This window comes from Marmota monax, unplaced genomic scaffold (genome assembly GCF_021218885.2).
Source record: "Marmota monax isolate L192 unplaced genomic scaffold, Marmota_monax_Labrador192_F-V1.1 WCK01_AAM20220418_F8-fsc00056, whole genome shotgun sequence".
Lineage (NCBI taxonomy): Eukaryota > Metazoa > Chordata > Mammalia > Rodentia > Sciuridae > Marmota > Marmota monax.
The window spans coordinates 4,034,702-4,057,316 of record NW_026695212.1 but is presented as its reverse complement, the minus strand read 5'-3'; positions in this window follow the sequence as shown (position 1 = coordinate 4,057,316).

Genomic DNA, 22,615 nt, shown 5'->3' with positions numbered 1-22,615 from the left:
ACTAGCTGAATCTTCACCATAATCCTTAGAGTTAGGTTCATCAGCCCCATTTTTCAGAAGAGGCTTAAAAAGCTGGAAATGCTCAAATTTATACAGTAGCAAGTGATAGAACAAGCACTGTGGACCTAGCCATCTGGCTCCAGAGCCCAGATGCTAATCACTCTATTATACTGGTCCAGTGGCTTTTAGAGGATGTAAGTGACCAAGACCCAATAGCACTGGAACTAAAACCATCTGTCCTGCTTCTTTCTCTTGTCTCACAGGAAAGCTCATAGGCTTTGTGCTTTACAGAGACTTCTTTGCCTATGTCCACTGTGCCTGTGATTTCCCCCAGGGTAGTCACTGAGAAATCAACCGTTTTCCAAGGTCAAGCTCAGGATTTAAAACCTTTAATTTCCTGCAAGTTGACATTTTACCGTTTCATAGTCCCCAAGCCTCCTGCAGCTTTTTAAAGAGTGATTTCAGATATTCACTCCCCACAGCTCCAAGAACAATTCATTTCAATCTTGGGACATTGCCCAGAATTCAGGAAAACTAGCACTAACCTTCCAGTCTGGCTTTTTATTTCATCCACTGTCTAAAGCTCTGCTGACAAGCATCAACTACCAGGTAAGAAGTAGGAAAATGATTTGTTTTCCAGGTGATTGATATATATATATATTTTAAAACAGGTATTTTTGGGAAAACGAAAGGCCCAGGTAACTTATGTGTTCCTTTATTCACATGAATGTTTTGGGGTCATGTAAACAGTAGAAAAATATGTTCAATAGGTTTAATCACCATTTAAATAATGGTAGAACAAATCCATCTAGTCTTATCATAATAAGAGTTACTTAGTAAATTTAAAATAAACCTCAGGAGCCCAGGAAAAAGAAAAGTTTTAATTATTTGTATCAGAGAACAGCTTTAGAAGGTTAATGTTAGGGAAGGATCTGTAATGGTTTTTATGTAACCCAAAAGTATGTATAGATTGGAGATAACAAATAGAAATAACTTTAGCAACTTAGCTTGAAATTAACAAAATTGCATCATTCTCTTGGAAATTCATTCCTGATAAGCTGTCTATCGATCAAAGTTGCTCTTGAAAAAATGTTAAAAGGGCTACTGGACTAAACATTTATTTTCTCTTTCTCTCTCTCTCTCTCTCTCTCTCTTTTTTTTGGGGGTGGGGGGATACTGGGATTGAACTCAGGGGCACTTGAACACTGAGCCACATCCTTAGCCCTGTTTTGTATTTTATTAGAGAGAGGATCTCACTTAGTTGCTTAGCATCTTGCTGTTTTCTAAAACTGGCTTTGAATTCTTGATCCTCCTGCCTCTGCCTCCCGAGCTACTGGGATTATAGAAGTACACCACCACACCTGATCTTCTCCATTGCTTTAATTTTTTTCTTTATTGGTGGAATTTTTTTTTTAGTAAGCCAAAATTTGGGTTGTTACCAGATAACCTAGTAAGATAGTTTAAGTTAAATTTTATAGTGGAGATCTAGTCCAATAAACATTGATGAGGCGATTCTTTTTTAAAATGAGCATAAAAGCTAATGGTTCACAGTGAACCACAAGTCTATAAATGATTCTAGTGAAAAGTAAAGCTATTTCTTTATAATAGTGAAGAGAAGCACATTATTTGCAAATTTTATTTTATTTAGACATTTTGTAAAATTATCAGCCAATCCTTCAATCATCTCCAAAATTTGATATAGAATGAAATAATAAGAAGAGCTCACATTTTGTGAGGAGTGTCTTTATATTCAGGAATAACATTAAAAACTGCAAAGATCATTATAATAAATAAGAAAAAATGTTCACAATCTGTTGTCTTCCACTTTCTGCCACTATCTCCACATACTGAAGTCCACATTAGAGCAGAGTACCCTCTCAACCTAGGTTGTTCATCTAGAACCTATAAAGTGTGAGGGCAATAAACTCCTAGCACATTACATTATCTTCTAATTTTCTGAAATGTTGCATCTCTTTGAAAGAGCATTCTGGACTTTCCCTCTAATTTCCTCCAATTAATTGCTATAGAATGTTGTCCTTATCCCAAAACAAAAGAATCAACCAGTTTTGTTTGTTTGTTTGTTTGTTTGTTTAACATGTATCATTAGGTGACTTCTTGAAAGTCTGATGCCCAATCTGTTGGTAGTGTTGAATGTCATGGGACAGAGAAACAAATCTTTTGGACAAAATATTATCAACAGGAAATTCCCATCCTACTCCCTTCCTTCTGTCATTGATGGTAAGAAGTTACCACAGTGAAGAGACTGGGCAAGGTATTGTAATGTTTTGACTCATAAAATTTTCATGAAAACAACTCTTTCCCAATCAAGTTTGGACAGGTTTAGTATCTGACTTTCTTGTGTGTGACATGCTATTAAAATCACCTAAGACTCTGTTATCCCACAGTCTGTTTGGCTTTCCATTTATCCCAGGATCCCAAATAGCCAAAAGCAGTTTACAAAAAGAAGGGGGGAGCTTATATCTAGTTACTTTAATATTATATTTTATAATTCCTCTTAAATTTCATTTTTACTATAATAATTGATGATAGATTTTTTTATAGATAATAAAATAGATACTCCAAAAGGATGTGAAACTTGCCAGAAACCAGGGAGCTGGGGCAAAATAACTTGGCTCTAACCCAATTGCGTTTGCCTTCAAGTCCTCAGCTCTCCACAGGCTCTTCCCTCTCCTCCTCTGTGTCACATTGGCCCTCCTCTACTGCTGCTCGGCAGGGATGCCAAGAGGAGAACCACACCAAGATAGAAAACAGAGGTGTTTGTTAAATCACCCTCCCAGATGCCCTGTCAGTGCAATGAGCATGGAGGCAGAGTACACAATGCAAAAGCAGCACACTTTGAATTCAGAGCAAGACTCAAACAAAGTTCATTCCCTCCATTACTGAATGGTGTCTACTAACTAGATCAAGATGAGACTCCTAGGAGAACACATAATCAATGTGCCACAGCCTTTCGCCAAGTTGAAATCACTACCTCCCTCCAGTGTATGCTCCAAACTCTGGTCTCCACTCCAACTCTATCTCAGGGTGGAGCCCTCTTCTTACTAGATTGGTTACCATGGGCCCTCTCTTCAAGTCCTGCCAGACCTAAGAAACCTTCATGGTAGCAACCTACCCTCAACCTACTTAATTATTGTTCAGGATTAGAATTAGACTTGCCATGTCTCAAACTCCCAGTTTGGATTGCAGATTCCTTCCTAAGAATCTGGCAGCCCATGCCTCAGTTTCCTCTCACGTTTGCTCCTTTAGCAGCAGCTTGCTCCCTCCTCCCAGTTCTCCTAAAGAATTACCAGCAGGTGACCTGGCTGGCTCCCCAGATCATTCATAGGTAACCCTGGGGCTCCTCTGTGCACTACTGAGCTCACCTGGTATTTTTACAAATTGGCTCCAGTCTGGGTCACCCACTCTCCTCCAAAGTGATGAGGACAAAGTGAGGATTCTCCAAAACTAATCCATAAATCTGCCATTCTCCTAGCAAACACCTCTCTCCCCACCCTCCAGTCACCTGAAGTCTACATTTTATCAGACACCATATTTTATGAAGATTTTGTATGTTGAAAGCATCATTCGAATCCTATAAAATAGACACCATTTAATAGGATATGTGTTTTAGAATCAACTTCTCTCTTGACAATTGAGTTGCATTTTATCTGTAAAGAAATGAATTAATAACTGAATCCTTTAAAATATTTTATTATGAGTTGCAGGGAGTTTGGAAGAATTAGATGAACTCTAGATAGAGCAAAGGGGAGGGAGGGAAAAGGAGGGGGATGGAGGTAAGAAAGATGGTGGAATGAGATGGAAATCATTGCCCTAAGTACATTTATGAAGACACAAATGGTGACTCTACTTTGTGTACAACCAGAGATATGAAAAACTGTGCTCTATATGTATAAAATGGATTGTAATGCATTCTGCTGTCATATATAACAAGTTGGAATAAAAAAAAGAAATAACATGCTTTGTTCTAAATAAATTCTCTCTAAAATTAAAATATATTTTTTTATTATGAAAAATTGTAAACATACAAAAGTGTACTGAAGAGTATAATGAACTGACTTCAGTGAGGCTTCATTCAGGACCAATATTTTGTCATTATATCCCATCCATATCTTTCATGTTCTGGATTATTTTATATAAATCCTAAAATGTGTATTATTTTAGCCATATTTTACTATATGTTTTTAAAGACAAAAATATTCCTTTAAAAATAATCACAATACCATTGTTATACCTAAAATTAATAATGGCTTCATATTACCAAATACTATAAAATACTCAGTCTGCAGATTTCTTTTACTATTTCCTAACACAATATTTTTTTTACACTTGCTTTGTTCAAATCAGGAACCAAAACACATGCATCACATTAATGTGTATTTCCAAAGTCCCTCAAAACATATCTGTACAGATTTATTTTTTTATTTTTCTAGAAATTTGTTGAATAGAGGTGATAATTTTCCCTGTAGAATTTCCCATTCTGGGTTTTTATTATTGCCTCCCTGTGATAGCCTCTGTTTTCTGCATCTCCTATGAAATTGGTAGTTAGATCTAGAGCCCTTGGTAAGAATCCCATTTAATTTTTATAATATTTGATAGGGTATATTTTCTTTCATATTGTACAAGGGAGCATAGAGCATGTGGTTGTTTCCCTTTTTGTAATGTTTAATTGATCAGTGGGTTCTGGGTTGTCAGATGATTCATACTTCATAAGGTTCCCCATTAGTGTTTTCCCTAATGGTTTAGAAATCATTGATGCTTATTGCCCAGCTTTAAAATTTCTTTTTTCTTTTCTTTTCTTTTTCTTTTTTTTTTAGGGATTGCAAACTGGTGATATTTAACTTCTGCTATTCCTTCTGCATTTATTAGCTACAATTCATTAGAACAACAATAAAAACTTTCCCTCATCAACTATTAGGTGACTCTGAGATATATATTTTTTTATGGGAAAAGCATGATAAATGCTTGTTCCCTTCTTGGTTACCAGTTTCCAAAGATGACAGATGAAGATTTTTAGGTATCATTATAAACTCTTATATATTTAACATATTTAATTCACTGCATCATGCGTTAATGTTTCTATATAGATGACATTCCTTACACAGTTGGTATGGACGTGTAAACAGACAAAGGAAAGACAAAGACTATATGCTAATCTCAACTTTTGTTTCTTTGTTTTTCATAGTGATGGGGATTGTACCTAGGGCCATGCTCATGCCAGGCAAATGCTTTACCACTGAGCTACATCCTCTGTCCTGAGAAATTTTTAACACTAAGAAAAAGACAGTTGGCAGAAATTTGATCAAACTACAAAAAGTGGTTAACAAGGGGTTGGGAGTGTAGCTCAGTGGTAAAGTATGTGCTTAGCATGCAGGGATGCCGGGGTTCAATCCCTAACATCACACAAACAAACAAACAAACAAACAAAAAACCAGATAAACAATTGTGGCAACAACAACAATGAAAGTCTGAAAAAAATTGGGGCAGAGTAGAAAGGACTGTCTGGCACTATACAAGCAGAAAGGCTTCTCTGCTTAGGAGCAGTGGAAGTCTGATGAGTGATGGGTAGACCGTAGAGAAGGCTCAAACACTGAGTCAGCACTGGGCACTTGCAGTGAGAGCACTTTTAATCTGGAACTAAAGAGGTAGAGCTGAAAGCCAGGGAGAAAGGTGTGAGTAAGCCTAGGGTGGGAGGGAAGAATATGAGCCAGCAAATGCAGCAGGGACCCATGAGGAACACTTTTTGAATCAGAGTAAGCAGTAAACTACAGCAAAGTAATTCAAGTAAGAACAAGGAGGCATCTGTATGTTGGCAAAATGCATACAGCAAGTGTGCTGTGTGCTCAATTCTGTTGCTATGCAGTCCTGCTGGCCATGTATCACAACCCAGAGATATTAACAGAAGGGTGAGGGCAATACAAAGAGGGGAAAAGGGGAAAAGCCCTGGGTTCAAGAATATAACCTTTGGAAGAGAAATCTTTCAGAGTCCTTTTGCTCAAGCAGCAACCCACCAGAACTGTCTTTGGAGATTGTATAGGATTGCTATAATCCCTGCAGAAAGTCATAGCTGATTCAATGTCTTCATGTCCTTTTTTAGGCTAATAAAGCTATGTATATTACTTAACAATATTATAAAGATTTTTTACTACTAATTTTAATGGAAGGATTAATAAAATCAGAGATAATAGAATAGAAAGAACCTTAAAGGTTATAAAGTTGTTGTTCTAAATGAGAATATTAAGAAAATTTTTTATTCCATTAAAAAATAGTTCACATTGAGAACAAATTCAACAGAGGCCAAACTCTTTTGCCTCCTGGGAACAGAAGAAATAATAGCTTTATGAAAGAGTTTTAGTAATAAAATGTAACAACAAAAACAAACAAAACTCCCAATCATTATAAATTTTTCTTGTAAGGAGCATTCTGATGTCTTATGGAATTGGAGACTGGTTACTCTATTTACTTCCTAGAATTGGTAGTTTCAAACCAATATGCAAAAGGTTAACAATGAGATGATGATTTAGCATAAATACAGATTTTTTTTTTTTAAAAAAGTAAGAAACTCAAGCATGGATTTGGGTAAGATTATATGTCCTTGATATTTTCCTTTTTATTAAATATAGCTTACTTTACCTACCCTTAAACAGAAGGGAGTTTTTATGTTTTTAGCAGCTGTTTATTTCTTGGCCTTCTTTTATCTTTACCTTTACTGGAAATACAATATTAAGATCTCTGAAAAACAGAAAGATTATGAGACCTGGTACATTTTCTCTTGAAGTGTTGTGACTACATGTGATATGTGTTAGGACAGAACAGTCAAAGCTTTAATTTCAGCCTACCTTTTCCAAAATGCCTCCAAATAGTCACATTTAATGGTTAAAAGCCTAACTTTACATTTGGAAGTACTTCCACTTAATAACAAAGTTAATTCTTATCAGGAATATTAAGCATTTGGGGCATATTCACCAATAATCCTCCCTACACATGCAATTTATTGTTCTTTAAGGAAAGGCTATAGATGAACACTAGCAAATACACAGAGAAGTCTAAAAGTAAACATTTAAATATAACATATTGGACCTGGGGATGTGGCTCAAGCGGTAGTGCACTGGCCTGGCATGCGTTCTGCCCGGGTTCTGTTCTCAGTACCACATACAAACAAAAATGTTGTGTCCACCAAAAACTGAAAAATAGATATTAAAAACATTCTCTATCTTTAAAAAAAATAAATAAATAAAACATATTGTTCAAAAGAATGTATTTAGGACAAATTATTTTATTATCTCCTAGGCAAGATTACCTCCTCACAGAGTGTATTACGTGTGTGTGTGTGTGTGTGTGTGTGTGTGTTCATTCCCAGATGATGCCAGAATAACTATTAAAGTATCAATTTTTTGAGTACTATTTTGAGAAGACAAATAAAGATTCTATAATCACTCTCTATACAAAATTTGGACTGACTTTGCCCTTACAAAAGTTTAAAAATATAGTTGTAATATCTTGTACAGACACTTCTGGGCTTAAATGGACCTGATGATATGTCTTTGCTTTGCATGTCAGGAGATTAAGGGACAAATATTGAATGTTCCATTCAATCAACACTAAAATTCATACGCTGAATGCCTCATTGTTCTTAAACAGAAATAATACTGCATTGTAACTGTTTCATGGAAATAGTACACCTCAATAGCCATAATTTTGAAATTGTCTTAACATTGAAGTAATGACTTATTTACATATGAAATATCTTCAGATATGATATACTTATAGAATATAGGACTAAAAAAATAGCTACATGAGGGCTGGGGTTGTAGCTCAGTGGTAGAGCACTTGCGTAGCATGTGTGAGGACTTGGGTTTGATCCTCAGCACCACATAAAAATAAATAAATAAAATAAAGGCAATGTGTCCAACTACACCTAAAGAATAAATATTAAAAAAATAGCTACATGAATTTCATCCCCCAAATTGAAAATACTTGTCTTATTATTATAGTCACACATTTAAGGACCTGAGTTACTCTGTAACCACCACCTGCCTTGCTAAAGTGTTCTAACCCAAGGAACTAACATTCTTTAGAAATGTTTACTCTTGGGAAAGATTGTTACATTCTTTGTCAAAGTAAAAAGAATGTGGGAAAACTGATGCTCTGATTTAGATAAGAGTTACTAAGTGTTTCAAATGGCCGTCCCCTTTACTTTGGTGAACAGAAGGAAAATACTGGACAGGAATAGAGCATAGTCACGATGGTAATAGAGGTATATATGTGCTTGTGTGTGAGAGGTGTGTGTGTGTGTGTGTGTGTGTGTGTGTGTGTGGTATGGTGTGTATGTTCCTGAAAGTTTACCTTAAACCAGAGATAAGATTAACCATTCCAAAGAGAGTAACTATGTGTTTCTCCATGAATCAGTGAAGTGATATGGTCATTTTGACCTCTTGCAGCATAGCTTCAATCATTAAAAAACTAAGTTAGACTTGTCATTCATTCCAAAGTAAAACTGACTTTCAGATCATTATCAGATTATAAGCTCAATAAACAAACTTTTGAACCATGAAACAAATAACTCCCTTGCAGTATCTCCTAGAGGCAATTCCAGCATTCATTTTGGGAAAAGAAAAATGTTGCCAAACAAGCAAACCTCTGTCAATGTTGCGGTTCTATTACTTCTTTCCCCCTTCACCTTGAGTGTACAGAAGGGTGATGTCTAAGGCAGGTTCTAGATGGCAGTAAAGGCAAGAAGAACCTTCTCCCCATATTGGTGGTGGTTGTTAACGCAGTCATAATCACTTCTAAGTAGGCTTTGGGTATATCATCATGCAGCAATATATGTTTTGAGGCATGTGTAAGGAAGAGAGGCAGAGGAAATATGTTTCTGTTGCCTACTTTATAAGGATGGGATATGGGGTTTAGTAAATTTCACATTTGGACCTCAAGCAACTAGCAGAATCACTTTCCCACTATCTGGTCATGCTAGCAGGTCTCCAGCCAGCATTGAATATTAAGCTAATATACAATGCATGGAAATGAGTTCATCCTTTTCAGCCTGGATTCACTACACCACAGACACAGCCTGCCGATGACCCCCTGAAGAGGCCAAAATGCCTCCCAAGCAGCCAGTGCAATGAAGAGAGTAAAACCAGGAAATACAAAATTGAATGGGATATGACTTTACTGCAATTTCTGACTTCATTTCATTGATTACTATATTTTATCACTAAATATACTCATTTGAAAGCATTGGAAGACCACATACTGTGTTACATGACAGTTTTACATGTGATTGCATAATAATCTGCACCAATAGAGAACTTTAAATTAACACTGCAGCATTTCATTTTTAATGTTGCCTGTGTTTAGTAATGATTATGTATTCACAAGTTAGTCTTGCCTCCCCAGCTATGAGATATACTATTTAAGGGAAAAGACTAGGGTTTATAATCCTTCATAAAGTACCTATCCCAATAATAGATACCATACAGACATACGGTTCATTGATTATGATTTATTTGTTCAATACTTTGAATGATACCTGTATATAATTATAATGTTATGAAAATTTTATGTCACAAAAACAAATTCTAGTATAATAATATTTAATTATATAACCCTAATATCTGCCAATTTCTGAAGCACTTATTATACTCCACAAATAAATGGAATTATCATCCTCATATAACAGAAAAGAAAACAGACTCAACAAGGTGGTTTGCATTTGCAAACCTTGGATTCTAATGCAGTTCCAGCTGATTCTGTGCTATTAAGCACATTATTCTACCTCCCATATTTACATATTTAATGTGACCCTTTTATACTTAAATTTTTTTCTCCAATTTTAGCTTTTTCTATTTAAAACAAGTTGGGTGGTAAGGTATTGTTGGAGAGCATTTAGTATGAGCAGGGAGTGAGATGGCTCTCAGTTGCCCTCAATCCCTTAAATTTGTTCACCCATGAGGACTGGAGTGTTTTCTGCACTTTCCAGAAGAATAATGCTGTCTCATCAGCAATGTCAGAGTGTACTAAAAAAGATCAGGTTGCAGAATTTTAGAAGAATCTGGGTCTCAGTAAATACCAATAATTTTTATCAGATTAAGAAGTCAGGCAGTCTACTGTTATCCTAGTCAGAATCAAATCAAACTCCAAGTTGGGTGTAGAACTGAGGGAGGGGGGGGGGAAGAAGGATGTTATAGCTGATAATATTTTCTCCATTTTACTGCAGACTCTGGATATTTTATTTAAAGATCCAGCTGAGCACCAGTAGCTTCAGAAGAACTGTTTTGGGCAATGTCTTCCTCCTGCCTATCCAGGGAGCTTCCCACCCCCTCAGTGTAAGTCTGACTTAAGAGCAACTGTATTTCTTGTTTCCACCACCTACCTAGTCTCCTGGCAGTTTTTACATACTGAGCTGGTTATTTATTGGTTAGAATGCAATTAATCAATCTCTGGCTATGTTATAGCTAGTGCTAAAAAATTAGTGTGTTATATCCACATTTCAATGTGGACTTCAAGTAGACCAGCCTTGGCCCAAAGCTGATCTTTCTAGGATGGAGAACCATAATCTCTATAATAAATAAAGAATAATACTATGGTTATCTAACAGCCTGGAGGATTAAATTTGGAAACAGAAAAAAAAAATGCTCAGAAGGGATCACTCTTTGGTGCTTATTCCAAATAACTGGGATCAATGAACAGATGAACTGCAAAACTTAAATCTCTGGATCCCAATCTGTACTTTAGTTAATTTTTTTTTTAAAAAAGAATATATACTATAGCAAATCCTTTAAAAAGATTCTTTCCCCCCTCCTTTGGTTAGCTCAATAAATCTATAGCTGTAGCATAATCATGAATAAAAGTTCTTATTCTTGGTTAGAAGATATAGATTAATAAATTATATTCTTATGAGCAGTCACCGAAGCAGTAAAAATTGCTATTCTTCCATTTCAACTGAAAGCCTTCCTCTGAACAAGTTGTTAGAACATGTTCAGAGCTGCCTATCATGGGAACATATAATAGGGTAAATTGACTGTGGGAGTAGAAGGCGGGATTAGTCACTCAAAGTTGGCGGCATAAAGACAAGGTAAAGGGCTGCATACCAGGCTAAAAACCCTAAGATGAACTGGCAACCTGCCTTGGCTTGGGTGGGCACTTATTTCTTAATGAATTCAGGAGTTTTCCGTAGACTTTCATAATAAAGCTGTAAAAGCAAAGAAAGAAGTTTAATTTATAATTTATTTGTTTTTAAGTAATATGCAATTTAAGAAGTAGACTTTAAAAGTTTTTCTGCTCACAGTATGTTCCTTTAGGATTATTAGTTTCCCAACAGGGTAATTCTTAATCAGATAAGATATGAAACTATAGACAAGTGAATAATGAACACGACAAAAATAAAATGCTAACTTTAAAAACATATTATTATTTTGTTATGCAACTGCCTGGTGATCTCAAACATACCTAGTTTGGGATAAATTCTTTCTAAATAACCATCCAATATTTATGTGTGTAATGATTACCAAGATAAGCAATCTGCTTCTATTATGGTTTGAATCTAAAAATGTCTCTCAAAGAGCTCATATGTTAGGCAATGTAGTAATGTTCAGAGGTGTGTTATCAGTGTATTAATCCATTTCATGAATAAATAATTTGGATGAACTACTAGGTGGTAACTTCAGGCAGGTGGGGCATGGTTGGAGCAAGTTGGTCATTGGTGGTATGGCCTTGAACTCTACACTGCCCCTGGCTCCTCAGTCTTTCACTCTACTTTCTGATTAGATAAACTGAACAGCTTACCTCCACCAAGCCCATCCACCATGATGTTCTACTTCACCTTAGGTCCAGAGCAATGGAGTTGACTGACCATGAATTAAACCTCTGAAATCATGAGCTCAAAATCAAGTTTTCTTTCTCTATGTTGTTCTTGTCAGGTTTTTTGGTCACGAGATAGAAAGATGACCAACACAGCTATTTTATTTACTATCAAGTTGTTTTATTTACTCAGTGCTTCTGAGTTAAGGCTTACACTAACAAATATCTCATTACTAGCACACTTTCTCTGGTCTTCCACAACATCTCATGGCTCCACAGACTAGTGTTTGTGTTTAAAAGGATGGTGAATTGAAACTTATCTTAGCTAGGAAATTACCTTAGGAAGGAAAGGCTCAGTCTAAAGCTGAAAGAGTTTGGAAGCAGCTGTGACTGTACGAAAAGGAGAATAGAATTTTCTTCCTGGCACAGAGGCCGGTAGAAGCAGACACGTGCCGAAGTTGGTATTCTTTTTTTTTAATATTTATTTTTTAGGTGTAGATGGACACAACACAATGCCTTTATTTTTATTTTTTTTTTAAAGTGGTGCTGAGGATTGAACCTAGGTCCCGCCCATGCTAGGGGAGCGCTCTACTGCTGAGCCACAATCCCAGCCCAAAAGCGGATATTCTTAAATCCCAATCCACTCAGTGTTTGCAAAAGCTACATGAGATCAAAGACTCCCAGAATTATTAATATGTATGATCAGAAGAGGACATATTCAGAATATGAAAACAAAAGTACATGATGGTCTTTTCTGTTACCAGTCCTTCCTTTCCATTCTGTTCTTAGCCTTGTTTAACCTAACAGAATGGACTTCTAAGTATTGCTGCTGGGATCAGCCAGTGCCCAACTCATTGCTCATTGTTTGCATAAGGCATGATGATTTTCTTCATAATGCATATAAGCCCAGGATAGCAAACTTTGCCCCTGACATGTTAGACCAATTTCAACTTTCTTGTTAAAGTTTGTTATGAAGCATGTAGATTTATTTGAATATTTCTGGCATTTTGCTTTATGTCTCAATTTTGTTTTTTAAATTCCCAGGAAAGAATAGATTCTGAGTGGTTCCTCTCTCAGGCTTCCTTATTCTGTCTTCACAATGTGCATCACAATAAAATGACTGACTAAGGACTTTGAATACAAGTAAATATAGAAGCTCTATGTAAATATGCCTGTCAAATCAAGGAAAAGAAAGAAAAAGCTCTGAGGAATTGTTTATGCTTTCTTTCATCTGAAGTGCCATTTTCTCTGTACATCAGATAACATATTGATTTCAGTGTACTTCAATTCTCAATTTTCCATAAACCATAAAAACCTTAATGACTTTTCCAAAGCCCAAGTGAGAAACAATCAATTAATTTTCCCAGTAGTTCAACTCTGTCAAAATTAAAGGACTATTTTAATGAATTTTTCAGACATTTATGCTCTACACAATATTAATTTAATGCCCAAAGTCTTTCTTTTACCAGTTCAAGTTTAAATATATGCCTATTAAATAGAGAGTTCAAATGTTTTAACCCTTATTATAGACATGAAAATGCAAGTTGCATTGCATGACATTTTTTTTTCCCTAGGATTTAACCTAATGCTGAGCCCATAGCAGCTTTGAACAGAACTGTTGCAAAATCATCCATAATATAGTGGTCAAATTCATCAGCTACTACCCACGGGACACCATTCCTTCATATGATTTGAGGAACAACTTTTAAAAGCTATCTTATTTCTCCCCACAGATCTGATACCTTACCTACAATTCTTCCTGCTAATACCTCGTCTTTGAAGTAGGGCATCTGTTAAAAGACCACAGTAAAAATTCCCAGAAGGGAAAAGAGGACAGGAAAGTAACATCCTCTTATTTGCACAATGAAGACCAAGAGCACCTTAGCATGCATTAACATGGATCAGCTCATTTATCTGTCCCTTAGAAAGTAGAGATTACATTTGGGGCAAGTGCAGTTTACGGATAGTGGAGAGAAGGTGAGAAGTTCTGTGTCTTGATATCATACCTAGGAGCAGGGGACAAAGCAGTGATAGAAGGGAGTGCTAAAGTGATCTGAATTTCAAAAGACTACAGGCAGCTTCCAAGTAAAATTTATTTCAGGCTGCTCTGAATATGACTAAGACCCAAACACTAGAAAGTTAATTGGGATTGTGAACTGAGTTAAAAATAGAACTACATTACAGGCACATAGGATACCTAACCTAAGTTTCATTAGTAGAATATGGACTATATTTTGTTGAAGTGAAAGTTTGGTGATGTTGCTTGCTTGAAAAAAACCAGTTTGTCTGGGGCAAGAGAGAATCCACTGTGCTTCTGAGAAGACCTCTTTATGGCATTTCATTAAGGGTCTGCTCAGGTTTTTGTAAATTCTGCTTTCATTTTTTAAAAAATTTTCTGCTTTGTTTTTTCACTGGAGTTATAATCTAAAATTTACTTAATGACAGTGAATGTAGGAAAGTTGATCAAAGTTTCTTTGTTTGTAATTTTCTCTTTATACAAGACTGGATCTGTTTCCATCCCTTCATGAAGAGGGGGCACTATTTCTCACATGTAGAAATGAAAGAGACTGATTTGCCATTTGGCCTTGTTTCCTGTTAAATTCCCAAGTGGCTATAGATGTGTACATTTCTTGGTGCTCATCTAGTCTACTGCTTCTTAAGATTTTGGACTAATTCCATTGTCTACCTGTTAAATAGTACAGGTCTTTTCTAATCTCACATGGTGCTGACTGCAGTACTAGGGTCTCTTCTGAGTCAAACCCTGGCACTTTTTCACTTAGAGAGAGCAGGTGGATACTCCTTGGAAGCTGGCCTGCCTCATAGTTTCTAGGCTGGCTGTTGCCTTTCTGAACTGAATGCAATTATTTCTCCCCCTACTTTCACTCCCAGCCACATCTAAAGCTCAGGCAACTGTGTGGGTGGGCAAATGGAAGGACTGATTATCATTCAGGACATAAATAAAAATCAAGAGGCAACCCAGTCATCAAGTGCAAGGAAGTAAATCACATCATAAATCTTGTGAGTTATTTTCCATTTACATAACCAATAGCAAATATCACTTGTAGTGCTTAAATAATGTAAATACAAACTAGGAGCGACTTTATCCATGGATCTTAATGAAACATCATATGTAATAAGTATTGAGTAAAAAGGCTCATTGAACAGATTTTAAAAAGTCAAAGAGAACATAAACAAATGCTCATACATGCATAATACATATGTGTCAGGCACTTTGTGTTCATTGCTCAGACTGAATTTTGCAGGTTGTAAAAATAAATAAGCTTACAAATCCCTGAGGGACATTGAAAAGAACATCTTTTGGTACATCAGACAGAAACTGATCTGAGGTTGGTGTTCCTGGGGATTTCAGTAGATTGGCTGGTCTGGGCCCCACAGCTAGTGTGGAAATGAGTGTTGCTTAGTGATAAGTTAAAGGGGAAATAGATTTGTCTTCCCAAAATGCTTTCTTCATACTTTTTGCTGAGACTCCCTGCAATTATTATATAATCTATTTGTTTCATTCCAGATGTGCATTACTTACACATTTCTTACACATTTCTTCCTATTCCCAGGAATAGGAAACTTCTAGAAAACCACATAGTTTGGAAGTGGCTAGGTTGGCAGAAACAAGAATGAAATGTTTTCAAACTTCCGTACTTCAGTTCTTAGGCTACTTATTGCAGAATTACTATGGTAGTTTGGAAAAAAAATTCAATCTTTTTTTGTTCCCATCATTGTTTATGGTTTGTTGTTTTTAAAAACAACATAAACTGGGGCTGGGGTTGTGGCTCAGGGATAGAGTGCTCGCTTAGCATGTGCAAAGCCCTGAGTTCGATCCTTCAGCACCACATAAAAATAAATAAATAAATAAAGATATTGTCCAACTATAACTAAAAATAAAATATTAAAAAAACAACATAAACTAAAATTTTCCTTTAAAATGTGATATCATCTTGAGCATAACAATGTTTCAGTCAACAACACACTATGATGGCTGTCCTATAAGATAATTATGGAGCTGAAAATCTTCAATCACTTTATGACATTGTAGCCATTGTAAAATTATACCACAGTGCATTACTCTTGTGTTTATAATGATGCTGGTGTATAAACAGACCTATGCTGCCAGTGGTAGAAAAATATAACACATATAATTTAGGACTTCATAATAATAACTAATAACTGTGTTACTAGTTTGTGTCCTTACTATACTACCCTTAGTGTGTGCTTAGTGTGTGTATGTGAGGTGGTTTGCTGCTGGATATTGAACCCAGGGGTGCTCTGCTGCTGAGCTACATCCTCATCCCTTTTCATTTTTCATTTTGAGACAAGGTCTTGTTAAGCAGCAGAGGCTGTACTCAAACTTGTGGTCCTTCTCCCTTAGACTCCTTATACTTCTTTTACTTTAAAAATAAATTTTACTGTAAAACAATATGCTGTGTTGTACGGCAATGGCCTTATACATCTTGTGTTAACCAAGTCTATTTATTGGATCCTTTTCTCCCATGCTTGATTTAATCTTGTGTTGTTTTATTCATCATGGCCCTAGGACCCTAGAAGAAATAGGTCAATATGTATATATGTATGCATGTGTACTATATAACTAGGGGTTTAGCAGGCTATATGGTATCTAGGTTTGTGTAAGTCCTCTATGATGCTTGCACAATAACAAAATCAACTATTGATGCAGTTTTCAAAATAAATCCCCATCATTAAGCAACACATGCCACTTTTTTATAAAAAAGTGAAAATTATAAAAATTTATAAAAGGAGAATAAAACTCACAGATGATTTCAGTAGCCATAAAAAATGTTTGGTATATCTCTTACCATCTAAAAAAAAGTTTGATTTATACTCTATATGCATATTGCTTCTCATTAATCTAGTAGGTCATCTATGTTAATAGCCACCATTGTTTTATACACTATTAAAATAGTTCCCATACCATGACACAATTCTTAACTACTAAGAATTATTATTTTATACTTGTTGAAAGGAGTCCTTTAGACATACAGTTTATCAAATATCTTGAGCTTACATAAATAAAAAAAAAGTAAGTGGAATTAATTGCCTAGGTATTACTGAAACTTTTACATTCAAACTTCAGGACTTGTGACTCACTTCATGATTCAGACTCTTTGATGCTTGTGGTTTTCCACAGCATCTCTTCTGCCTCTGCTTAGGTATTGGTAATGCAGTATTTCTTGAAAAAGTATCTTGCTATTGTCTCTGGAACTTGCCTTCAAGCTGAAGCCCCTCCTCTACAAGTCTTAATACAGATATACCTTCAGAGAAAATACAGGAAACTTTCTGATTTTATGTATGTAAAAATATTTAAAACTGTGCTTCATAGAATCTACGAAATATAGTATATGTAGCCTCTTTGCTGAACTTTATACCATGTAAATTTTTTGCTATCTTTTAAGTCGGAGGCTTTATAACAATCAATATAATTTATGTAAACAATTCCTTATTACTGGAATTTAGAACCTTTCCCATTTTTTTTTGGCCATCATAAATAAAGAAGTGATAAACATCTTTGGATACAAACTCATAGCCACATATTTGATAATTTCCTTAGGAGAGAATTCCAAAAATAGCATAAGTACGTAAAATGATATGTAATTTGCAGTGTCTCTCTATTGCCAGGTAGCTACCCAAAATGATAGAAGATGGGTACAAGCAGAATATGGGTACACAGGGTTTTCTAACCTGTAGTTTTCACTACTTATTGACATTATATATAAAGTAAATCTTGCTTCTTGACTAACCTACACTTTCCTTTTATTTCTATCTTCATTTTTATTTATCACTTGTCAATGTGTTAAATAATTCCTTTCCCTGTTTGTTATTTATTCCTAAACTGATCCTATAAATTTCTACCCAAGAAAGCTCTTACTCATTGCAATCTATAATAGCCAGCTCCCTTAATTTTCCTCTGAAGTAAGTTTTCTTAATCACTTTAGTGCTCTAATTTTTTAGATACTCAAGGGACTAAACCTGAATCCATTATTAGTAGCTTTTTGTCATGAAGGTAGGAACTACCTATTTAATTTTCCTGATGAAATGCTTATTTATGTCTAGTCTTCTCTTCAATCAGTAACTTTTGCCCTTGTTCACCATTGTCATAATAATAGTTATCACTCTCCATTCTGTCTTAAAAATTTTCTTTTACAAATATTGTCAGACTTTTAAAAAATAAACAAAATTTTATCATTTTATCAAAATTTTATCATTTATGGGCCAAATCTTCCTGCAGATTTATTTAGGAGATGAAAACTAGTTTTACCATATACCCTTTTAGCAAGCACCTATTGAGTACAAACTATTTGTGGGGTTCAATCATTACTACCTCTGACAATGCCAAGCAGTCTATGGAACATTCCTGGCCCAATGATAATATGTAAAAATTTTCAGATTCTCTCTATGTTTTAGCCATAGGTCTAAATGCGTGCATGCATAATTAATCTAACTCATCCAGCAATGATGTGAGATTGGTCCTATCATTATCTCCATGGTACAAATAAAGAAAAGCAGGGAGAAATCAAGATCACGCAGATGGAGAACATAGGATTCAAATCTAGACCACGAGACTTCAGAATTTGGTCTGTTTAATGCATACTTCCCCATAGAAGGTAGCATTTAGTAGACTAGATCAGATCTACACATCTATAAGAAATACCATAAAATAAGGAAATATGGTTAGTATGAGGGGTTGGGGAAATAAGAGAAGTCAAAATCCACAGAAAAGATAGAATAAGTTTATTGGGTAGAAATCAAAGTGTGTTCTTCAATATGGGATGGAAAGAAGAAAATGTTGAGCCCACCACCCCTGGGTTCAAATTCTGGCTCCAGCACATATTTGTTAGAAGACAACGTCTCAGGTGCAGACACTTCACTTATTTTAGTTCTATTATGAGCAGGGATGTAAAGGTGGAGATATATGGCATACTTAGGGGATGGAAGTAACAGAGTAGAAGAAATTTCAGGAACTTGGGGAGCAGTTCAGGAAGGAAGGAGGGAAGGCAGGCACACATATGGCGTGGGATGGGAGGGATGATTGTGACAAAATGGAATGGGTAGGAGGAATTTGGGAAAGACTTAAAGACAGCAGAAAGATAGCCTGGTGTTTCAGTTAAGGAGAAACAACAACAAGGTTGATAGTTGTGTAGTTTGAGATAAAGAGAGACTGAAGAAATGAGCCTAAGGAATTGTCCAGTTGAAAGATAAAATAAGGGTATGAATCAGGTCAGTGCCATGGAAAAAGGAGAGATATTCCAGAATTATTTCATCAGTAAATCTGAAAGAATTTGGTGACCAACTGGGGACTTAGGACTGAGTCAAAATGTTCCTTCCATTTTCGCCCCAAGGGCCAACAATGATGATAATGCCTTTTCAGAGAAATTGCAGTAACTTAGGTGTGAATCAGAGTTGAAAACTTGGGTGTCAGCAGTATAGATGACTTTGTAAAAAGTTTGAATGCAAAGAGAAAGAGGGGAGGTTTGAGGTGTTGGCAATCCTAAAGTTCATTAGGAAGGAAAAGCTTTTTTTGTGTTAACACTTTCCTTTCTTTAGCAAAACTAAAAGTTAATTATATGTTATGGAATGTCTTTTTATGTTTATCAGGAATCTTAACACTCTTTTTGAATTAGGAATTCCTTTAAGATCTTGATGAACTCTTTGGTCTCTATCTCACTGTATGTATGATCATAAACACACACACAAAAATTGCATTCACTAATAGGGAGTTCTTATATTTACAGAAGCCCACGAATCCTGACTTTACCCTGCCTCACTTTTTTTTTTTAACCAACATCTTTTTTGCCAACTATGATTAAATACACATCAGGTACTGTGCTAAGTACTTAGCTTATATTAGCTCATTTAATCCTCACCACAACTTTGCCACATAGGTTTGGTATTTTAAACACAGGGGGACACAGAGCTAGTTTTCTTGTCCAGGTTCACAGAGTTAGTATGTGGCAGAACCAAAATTTGGTTTAAGGTCTCCATATTAGGGTTCTCCAATGTATCAGAACCAATAGCTGGGACATATATATGGGAGGAGACTTGAGGAATTGGCTCTGTGACTGTAGGCTGATAAGCCTCAAGTTCTGCAGGGTAAATGGGTAGGCTGGAGACCCAGGAGAGCTGATGGCATGGTTCCCCTATGAATCTAAAGGCCTGAGGCCCAGGAGAGTCAGTGGTGTAGTTCCAGTCTGAAGACAACCGGTTTGAGACCCAGGAAAAGGTGAAGTTTCAATTCCTATCTGAAAGTAGGGAAGGGCATTTTGGCAGCTAGACAGAGGAATTCTTTCTCCTTTGGAGGAGGGTCAGCCTTTTGTTCTATATAGGCCTTTAACTAATGGGGGTGGGGGGCAATCTGCTTTACTCAGCCCACTGATTTAAATGTTAATATTTATTCCAAAAACACTCTCAGAGACACATCCAGAATAATGTTTGACCAAATATATCTGGGTGCCTAGTGGCACAGTCAAGTGGACACAAGATTAAGCAGCTTTGATTCCAATTGCTATGCCCTATATAATTTTAAAACACATTGATAGTTTTCTCAGATGAATGTTCTTTTTGTTTTCATGTGTGCCTTACTTAAATTATTAACGTTGAAGCTTCTGCTCCCAAGTTTATCCTTTCTTCTGTTAAATTCTTCCAACTGAAAATTTTAAATAAAAACAACTTGGATTTGTTTTGTTTGTTTTCTGTTCTCTCTCTATGTTTTTCCTCTCCAAGAAGAAAAAGTATCCAAGGAAACTTCTTCCACTTCAAATGTTCAAAGAGGATTTTTCAGGTGAAAGAGAGTTAACAACATCTAAAAGAATCCATAGGTACCCTCCAGGAGTGCATATCAGGTGTTAAAAGTGTTTTCAAATTCACTGCATGCAACAGAAAATAAGTGCTGGCTTTTGGTAGCACTATTGAAACTTTCAGGGGCCTACTTAGTAAGCAGTGTCTTCATAAAGTCAATACAAGATTTTAAAAAAATATATTTACATATAAAATATATATATATATATAGATAGTGTTTTTAGGCCTTGGAGCAAATCCAGAATAACAGCTGGGATTTTATATCTCCTGGGGGACTCTTCAAACTCATAAAATTCAGTCCCAAGAAGCCATAACACTGTTAGAGTGAAGACCCTGTGAGCAGAGATTGGAAGCTCAGTTGTCAGACTATAAAGGAAATGAAAGGGAAGCCGCTCCTTCCCACACACATTTCCAGTTCTTTAAAGGACTGAGTGTATGCACATAAGCTTGAAAAAGATGATCAAACAATAAAATTAAAGCTTTTAGTTTACAATTTTTTTTTTCTTTCTTACCAGGTGAGGGAGGCACTAACAGTAAGAGAACATAACTTCATTTCCCTTTATTCTGAAAATTGTACATAGAAAAGGAAATCAAGCCAGGTCATACTTAGGAGTATGCTCTATGACCTGTACAACTGTGCACACTGGATAGGGTAAAACAAATTAAATCAAAATTTGAATTCTATAAAACCAAGCTATAAAAGCCATTCATAGTGCATTACTTGGAAGAATTTATGTTCAAATAAGGTCCAAGAATTCATAATAGAAGTGAGATGATGTCTAGAGGTAAAGGTTGTAGTTACAGGTACAGTCTGTAAAGGGCATTAATTTTCAGATTGGTAAAAAAGAAAAAGAATATATCTCATAAGATACTGGCTGGTCAATATCTTTCTCATAAAGGTCCAGATAGTGCTATAATTTTCTTAGAATAGATTTTTATATATAATGCTTTGAATATAAGGTGAATTTGGATAGTAGATCTGAATATATCAGACTAAGTTCTAAATGATCTATTTGTTGTTATTGTTGTTGTTGTTTTTGGTTTGATATTAGCAAGTAATCTGAACAGTAGAATAAAAAGGATTCATTAAAGGCTGATTTTTCTGCCATGATGTATGAGGGTTAGCCCAAATGAGGTTAAACACCATCTTCAGCAACCATCATTGACTGAGTGCTTACTGTCTTTGGCTCTGGGAATGAATTGAGTAAGTCATATTTCATTCTGACAGACTTTAGGGTCTCATCAAAGACTTAGCTGTACATTCAAATATGTTATAAGGCATTGGGTATTAGTGAATGAGTGTTTAGACAACTAAGGGGTGGGTGTTTCTTGACTACTCTCAGTTCACAGTCCATAAAAGAATATCTAACCCCAATGCAAAAGAGAATATATTAATATGATCTTTCACTACCAAACTATGACTTCTTGTATCCTTGTCTTTTAGCCCAGAGTCCAATATATGGTAGAAATTGTGTATATCAGAGTTAAAAGACAATTAACAGTTATGAACTAGAACTCCCTGTCAACCTGTTGCTCATCTTGGTGAAACAGTTGTACCACTGAATGCAATGTAAACATTATGAGTAATGTTCAATCATACCAGATGTTTATTGTGTAGGCCTTCTAGAATTTTGCTTGTTAGAACAATCACACACATATAAGATATTATATAAGATGTTATAAAAATGTTGTGGTCATTTTTATGTTACCAAAACCTAGTTCTTTGCCTTTATGTAAAACTAGATGATCTGGATATGATGGTCTTATCCTTTTTGGAAATCAATGACAGATACCTTCCCCCCTCCCCCATAATGTTGGTAGGACTAGGCCTTTAAACAAGTTTATGACAAGCAAAGTACCCAATGACTCTTGCTTATGTTAGGAGGAAGGTGGACGCTTTAAAGGTGAAAGGCATGACATTCATATTAATTTTCTGGATTTTACTTCTAAGAGAATCTGGAAAGAAGATTTG